Genomic DNA, 7,415 nt, shown 5'->3' on the forward strand with positions numbered 1-7,415 from the left:
ACTTTAGAGTAAAATATTGAAGCTCTTTCCATCCTGACACTTCACAACCAGTCCTCAGGTTTTCACTGGTGTTGTTAACTGTTGTTGTTGTTGTTGTTGAAAAGATAATACTTAGTCCCTTTATAAACTTTACAATACCCTAAACACCTTCCCCATTACTGGTGTGCGCCCATTATACAAATGCTGAGTTTTTAAAAAGCAGGGTGTGGAGGAAGCCTATTGTTTTTCAAAGCTTGTTAATACAAAACATAATTGAGCACTTTATAGTTTTCCAAGGCGGGATCTTTTGAGTCACCCCACATGTATTAGGGTGAATATCTTATACCCACCAGTAATCCATTCAGGATGGGAATGCTGATTTTTTAAGCAGAAGTAAGCATTGCTTTTAAAACATGCCAGGTTCTTGTTCTAATGTACACTGCAAATAGAACAGGATCAAATAAACATCCAAGACTGCAGATTATGCAAACAACAGAATTTTACCCCCAAATCCTATAATCATACTTTTTAGTTGATATGTAAACCAAAGCCAGGTGGTTTGGGTGTTTCATGTTCATTGTCCCCACCCTACCTGCCCTTTGTCAGTCATCTAGAGGAATAAGTAGTAAAAATAAGAACAGAGTAATCTACACACAGGTTATTATTAGCCTCTTGTTAACTAAGAATATTTGTAGAATTATTCTGTAAGTGACTTAAAGTAGCATGAAAAATAGATCATCTTCAAATGAGGGCTATTTTACAAGAATTTTATGGGTTTTAAAGTACCCAGCTGTATGGTATTTAAACATATGGGAAGACATTTTTACATGTGTGTAACATCTGGGTAAATAGATCAACTAAAATCTAAGTAGCCCTCACGCTAAAAATTAAGCAAGTGAATTTAGACACTGATTCTTTTTATGTTTCATTCTCTGTCCCATGGAAAGGAAGAAAATGATGCTTTTTCCTTAAGAAAATAAGGAAAATAAATTTAGAAACTCAATATCTAAGAATTAGGGAAACAAGTTAGGGGGAAATTTAAGTCTCAAAGATGTGACAGATTTACAGGAAGAAACCTTATTTTTGCTTTTATTTCCACGTTTATGTGCTTCACATCACACATTATCAATTCTCTGAACATAAGTTGTAAGTAAATATACTCCAACTCATATATGTGTGTGTGTATAAATTGAAATGTTGCTAATAATTCAAACAGCTGTGATAGTTATTTAAGTACATAGTATTATATTAACTTGCTTTTTATCAGTCTCCTCACCTAGGAAATAGGAGTCACAACAATACCTACTGTTCAGATTTGGCATGAGAATTAAATGCTGTTCTACACCAAGGGTCAGCAGACTATAGCCCACAAGCCAAATCCAGCCCACTATCTGTACTGCACAGCTTGGAAGCAAAGATTGGTTTTTACATTTTTCGGTGGCTGGGAAATAAAATCAAGATAAGAATAATACTTCTTGACACATGAAAACTTTACAAAATTCACATTGCTGTGTCCAAAACAAAGTTTTGTTGGAACCCAGCCACACTCATGCATTTATGTATTGTCTATAAATGCTTTCCGTGCTATGTTAGCAGAGCTGAACAATTACATCTGAGACCATGTAGCCTGCAAAGCCTTAAAATATTTACTATCCAGCCCTTTACAGAGAAGCTTGCCAACACTTTATACACTAACGTGCTTTGAACAGTGTCTGGTATATATTTATACTAAACAAATGTTCGTTTTTATCATGAGTATTATTAAGCTTTATATAAAATAAATAAGACTACTCACATAGCCAAAATGTCAGAGTCTGAAAACTTTCCTCACATATATCCCTGAAAATCAGACCAAAAAAGAAATCTATTAATTATACAACAAATCATTTATTGTTTAAAAATGTAAAAATGACCTTAGAAATATAATGCACAAGACTGGTTTCACAAGGGACTTATTTTCAGAATATTTTATATATTCCTTCTGAGACAATTTCCATGCTAACAGGTCACACATCCTCTCTCCTTAATTTAGTTAGCATTTGACCAGTTATCTGCTCACTGCTGCCCTTCAGTTCCATACTGACTCAGATTCCCTGTCTGAATTCTCCATTATTATCCACTATCTGATCCTTCTCATTGGAAATTCTAGCCATACACTTGCAGTCTCTGAGGGGTAGAAGGAGAGTCTGAAGGGTAGAAGCCAAGAATTTTGACACAGACTTCAGAGTGTATGTGATCACAAACAGGCCAGGTCACATGGTACCGTATTGTAAAGGTCTCAAAAATGCAGTCCATACAAGTCTTTTGAGCTTATCTCTTTGGACACACAGTAAACCAAGTTCTTATCCTCACACCGATGTCACCCTTTTGCATTTGCCAAAGAATTGAGGCAACCAGTTTCTGGGCCAAACTGACCCATCTCTAAAAACATTTTGAGGCATCGAAAGGAAATATTTTACCAAATTGGTTTGGATTATTTTATTTCATCCCCATTTTCCCTAGACTTAGACTTTCCAGCGTGACTGACACACCGGGACTTTTGCCCAGATTCAGTCTGATGTATGGATGTGTATGTAACTGATTTGTGTAGATGGATCAGATCTTCCTTAGACCTTTTTGGCTATTCAGGATTGCCAAGCTCAGTTGTATCATCTGAGCCTGTTTCCTTTTCAATCCCTTATCCCTACAACATCCCCATAGCCTATTTCTATTTCTCTTTATCCACAGTCTCCAGTTATGTGGTCAAGTCACTATTGAAATCAACCATAGAATCAGAAAGCTGACATTCAGGCACACATTACTCTTTGCAATAGCTCCAGTACAGTTGGCAAAATACTTGTTTGGGTTGAACTATGACTTAAGTTAACCAAGCTGGCTAGCACAGAAAACCAAGTTGGCTTTTAAAGAAAAAGAGAACCCAGTGGGAATTTATAACAAAGGAGAACTGTTTTTTTTTTTTTTAAGTTAGAAATATCAGAGCTATTTAATCTGATTTTTTTTAAAGATTTTATTTATTTATTTATGAGAGTCACAGAGAGAGAGAGGCAGAGACACACAGGGAGCCCGATGTGGGACTTGATCCCGGGTCTCCAGGGTCATGCCCTGGGCCAAAGGCAGCACTGAAAACCTCTTTAAGACACTCAATATTCAAAATGACAAAAACTGATCAAACCTAAAATGTTTGATAACTATAGTATATAAAGAGTTCATACAAACCCATAACCAAACATAAAGAGCAAAAAACATGACCATTTTTCATTAGCAAAGACAGGAGCAGACAATTCACAAAAAGGGAAAATACTACATTAGTAAATCTACTGGAAAATGTTCCACCTCACAGATAACCAAAGAAATTCAAACCAAGACATTGAACTATTGTTTTCTTCGCCCTATCATTTGGTATATCCTTTTATGCCACATGTAGTTTGATATAAAAAAGATTTTGAAAGGCTTGAACTCTCTTCTTGAGAAGGAATAGTAAAATGAGCAACTATACACTATTACAGGGTCCCTAAGTTTGCTCACCTCCTCTAGAAAGCCATCTAATAGTCTGTTACCAGGGGCCTTAAATTTTATAACCTACTTTGATATGCTGTTATAAAGAAAATTTTCAGGGGCTCCAGGGTGGCGCAGTCAGTTAGGGGTCTGACTCTTGATTTCAGCTCAGGTTATGATCTCAAGGTCCTGAGGTCAAGCCCCTTATGGAGCCTGCTTGAGATTCTCTCTCTCTCTCTCTCTCTCCCTCTTCTCCCTCTCCCTCTCCCTCTGTCCTGCTGCACACACATTCTCCTCTCTCTAAAAAAAATAGTATTAATTTTTTTAAGTTTAAAAAAATTTCACAATGAAAATCTATGTACAGAGTTATAAATTATAATCTGATAATAGTGCAAAGAATCTTACAATAGAGATTTAGTTCAGTTCACTAAAACTATGAAGCTATTCAAATATTTATGAATTTTAAAACTGAAAAATGCTTAGGATGTAATGTTGAAAGCAAAGTACAGGATATATTTTATGTACAAAATAATCGCAGTCCTTTAAAACAGCACTGTCTAGTATAGTAACCAAGGGTCCCTCATGACTAATATTTAAATAAAATTTAAAAGTTATTTCCTCAGTTTCATTAGCTACTCTTCAAGTGCTCAGTAGCCACATGCAGCTAGTGGCTTCTGAGTTGGATGGTGCAGGTCCAAAAGCAACTTTCCATTATCTCAGAAAGCACTAAATACAAAATGAACCCTGAAGCTGCATAGTTCAAAGACTAGAAAAAGCTAAAATTGTTAAAATTGAGAAAAACAACAAGAACAACAATAGTTTTATGTGGGCAGTTCAACCAGGGAATTTTTTCCTTCTTCTTGCTCTTTATAGTTTTTAAATTTTCTTCCATGACCATATTAATTTTATAATGGAAAAAATATCACTAGGCTTTATTTTAAATACCTTTTGAAAGTGTAGAAAACAAACACAAGGATAGCTTGGGGAAAGCCAACTGAGATTTTCTTTCTAAAGTTCTTTTTGTTACTACTGTTAACATTCAGGTCAGATCAGAATTTCAGAATCTTAAGGTCCTTAGGGAATGGAGCGCCATGAAACTAGTATTCGGTCTTGGAAGTTTGTACACAACATAATTCAGAATTCCCGTAATTTCCTGTTTGCTGTACTTCACAGTTCCACACAAGTGGGTCAAAATGCAGCCTTTCAGCTTTAACTGTGCCCTGAAGCCAACATTAAATGTCTCCTTGTGTCTCACCAGTGAAGCTCCCTCAAATCAGGGAGGTGGGTGGGGGTATGGGGTAACTGGGTGACGGGCATTAAGGAGGGCACGTAATGTGATGAGCACTGGATGTTATGCTATATGTTGGCAGATTGAATTTAAATTTTTATAAAAAATATTTAGTGTCTATGGAAATAATCTGTATCTTCTTCTTTGTTGCCCATTTTAAGTTAATTTGCATCTGGTTCTGGCTGAGAATCTAGTAAAGACATATCAAGTGAACCTCAGTAAATGAGCTCTTTCTTCAAGCATATGAGCTTGCTGCAGTGTGAACATAGGCTTATTCAGCCAGGTTGTGCTCTGGATTCTTGACCCATGCTGATGGGTTTACTGGGGTTCCAGAGTTAGGGTCCAGCCATTCAGGTGTCAGCCACATTCCTGTAGATCTCTCTGGTTGTTTCCTTGACTCTTCTGATGACTGGTCTAGAGCATGGCTACCAAGCTGGTTGTTGCTGAAACATTTTATGTGATTGGGGACATAACCCAAGGAGTTAATGATAGGTTGGGATGCTGAGTAAGTCATTCTTCTGTCTAAACTCTGCAGGTCAATCTATATCTTAATTATGCAAAAATTTGTAAGTCTTCTCCAATTAGCTCCAGGAAAAACCAAGGAAATTACAGTCCTCAAATTAAACAAGTTTGAAATATGGGAGTTACTGGTCTTCGTGAGATTTAGGCTGGAAGAAATACCCAGTGAACCAGCAAGGAGAAATTACCTGATGCCTGGATATTTAGTGGAGGGCAAGGACTCACAATGAAAGTGACAGCATATGGGATTTAAGTTTGTGGTATGATAGAGCAATTTTTGAGAAGCACGGGTGGGGTGTGGGAAGTCAGCTGCTTTTGGCCCTGAGACATCATGTCAGAGAGCAAGGAGGTGGTGATCTCTCCTGAGCTGCTGGCAGAACGGCCCCAAAATGGTGACACAGGCTGATGGTTGTGGGTGGAGTACGAGAAAGATGGGAGGAAGGTCAACAAATTGAAAAGTCAATGACAGGAATACTCAAGGCATTTAATATTGAAATCCTGACTCAGCAGGTGAGGGGTATTATAAGAGAAGGAATTTATGTAAGTTAAGGGTAGACATTGGATCACTGACATGTGGCATAAAATGAGTAGGACAGTGGAGCACAGGGTGATTGTAAGTAGAAAGATCAGAGTGCTGTAAAATAATGTTTGCAAGCCACTGCTTGACCACTTGACTGAACTAAAACACTAGGAACTATTAAAGATATCATCCCATCTTCCTGTGGGCTCCCACATCAGAGGGGTTAAACACTTGTGTTTTTCTCTCCCTCATGTTGAGGCCCTCTCTTCTCTTTGGTCTGAGGATGTGAACATCTCTTCCTGATCCTTCCCTCTGATCTCTGCCCCACCTTCCTTCCTCCCCCCACTTTCTCCTACAACTCACTCTGGTTTGCATCAGTTCACTTCCCAAGGGCCTCATTTCATTGCCTAGAAAACTCAGACCTGGAGGTAAGAGGCAAATATGCTCTCTTTCTTTGCTTCTCTAAACATCCTGTACAGTAGATTACATTGACTCATAGGCAGAAATTATAATATTAAAACCTCCAGGAGCTGTCTTCAAGCTTGGAGGGTATGCCAGATTCGATCTCAAATAATCGCTTGCAAAGATTTGCAAAGACTAAGAAAATTACGGAGGACATTTGGTCTATCCAGCTGTATTTAGTTATCCCTTATTATTTCTATTCCTGTCATCTGATTTGAGTAGCAGAAGTAGAAAGGCTAGGGCACGGTCTTTGTCATTCCAGCTGTCCATTTATATATTGTATCTATTTTCTTGGTTTGCTCTGGGGTTGAGAGTATTGAACATTTTTAAGCATTTTAAGGATATTCCCCCTTAACGTATGGACAGTTGGAAGAAACATTTTCTAAGTGAGCAATTGATGGAAACCCAAACAATTTTCCAGTTTCTTATAAATCAAATATATCAAATTAAAAAATAATAAAATAAAAATAAATCAAATATATCTGAATTTGAAAGCATGGATAGAGTAACTTTGTGCAAATCCAGGGAATAGAAAGATTTCTCTGGATTCAGAGTTTGGTCAAGGATTTGAGGAAAGCGAATTAAGGTTCCTTTAAAAAAAAAAAAAAAAAAGATTTATTTTTTAATGAGAGACACAGAGAGGCAGGGACACACGCAGAGGGAGAAGCAGGAGCCTGATAACAGGACTCGATCCAGGGATTATGACCTGAGCCAAAGGCAGATGCTCAGCCATTGAGCCACCCAGGTGCCCTGTGAATTGAGGTTCCTATGCAGCAATTTTGCCATCTCTGACAGTGGCCATTATTGCAAGATACTGTGTGCTGAGATCACTGCTGAGTGCTTTGCACACATTGTCTCGTTCTGTGCTCCCAAGCTTTGGGAAGTATAAGGAAGCTGAGGTCCCCAGCCCATAGCGCTGGCCCTTTCCTCCCACCCTCACCCCAACCCCCACCAACAGGAGCTTGACACAGAATGTGTTTTGAATTCTCAGTGTAGTACTGACATCCGATTGGACACATAACAATGAGATCCTGCTGGGGATACAAAGTCAGACACGCCAAGCTTTTTCCTAAATCATCGAGGGTGGAAAGAAATATACAGAAGACCAACTTGGAAATGTTATTTCATAAGGCTTTGGAGTTATGTCTTTTG

General features: G+C 38.0%; 1 protein-coding gene across 1 annotated transcript in view; it reads left to right on the forward strand.

The window, feature by feature from the left end:
* LOC144318844 (guanine nucleotide-binding protein G(q) subunit alpha) overlaps positions 1–7,415 on the forward strand; it is a 307,547-nt gene that overhangs the window by 274,202 nt on the left and 25,930 nt on the right. The window lies entirely within an intron of this gene.

The sequence above is a fragment of the Canis aureus genome, chromosome 1 (genome assembly GCF_053574225.1).
Source record: "Canis aureus isolate CA01 chromosome 1, VMU_Caureus_v.1.0, whole genome shotgun sequence".
Lineage (NCBI taxonomy): Eukaryota > Metazoa > Chordata > Mammalia > Carnivora > Canidae > Canis > Canis aureus.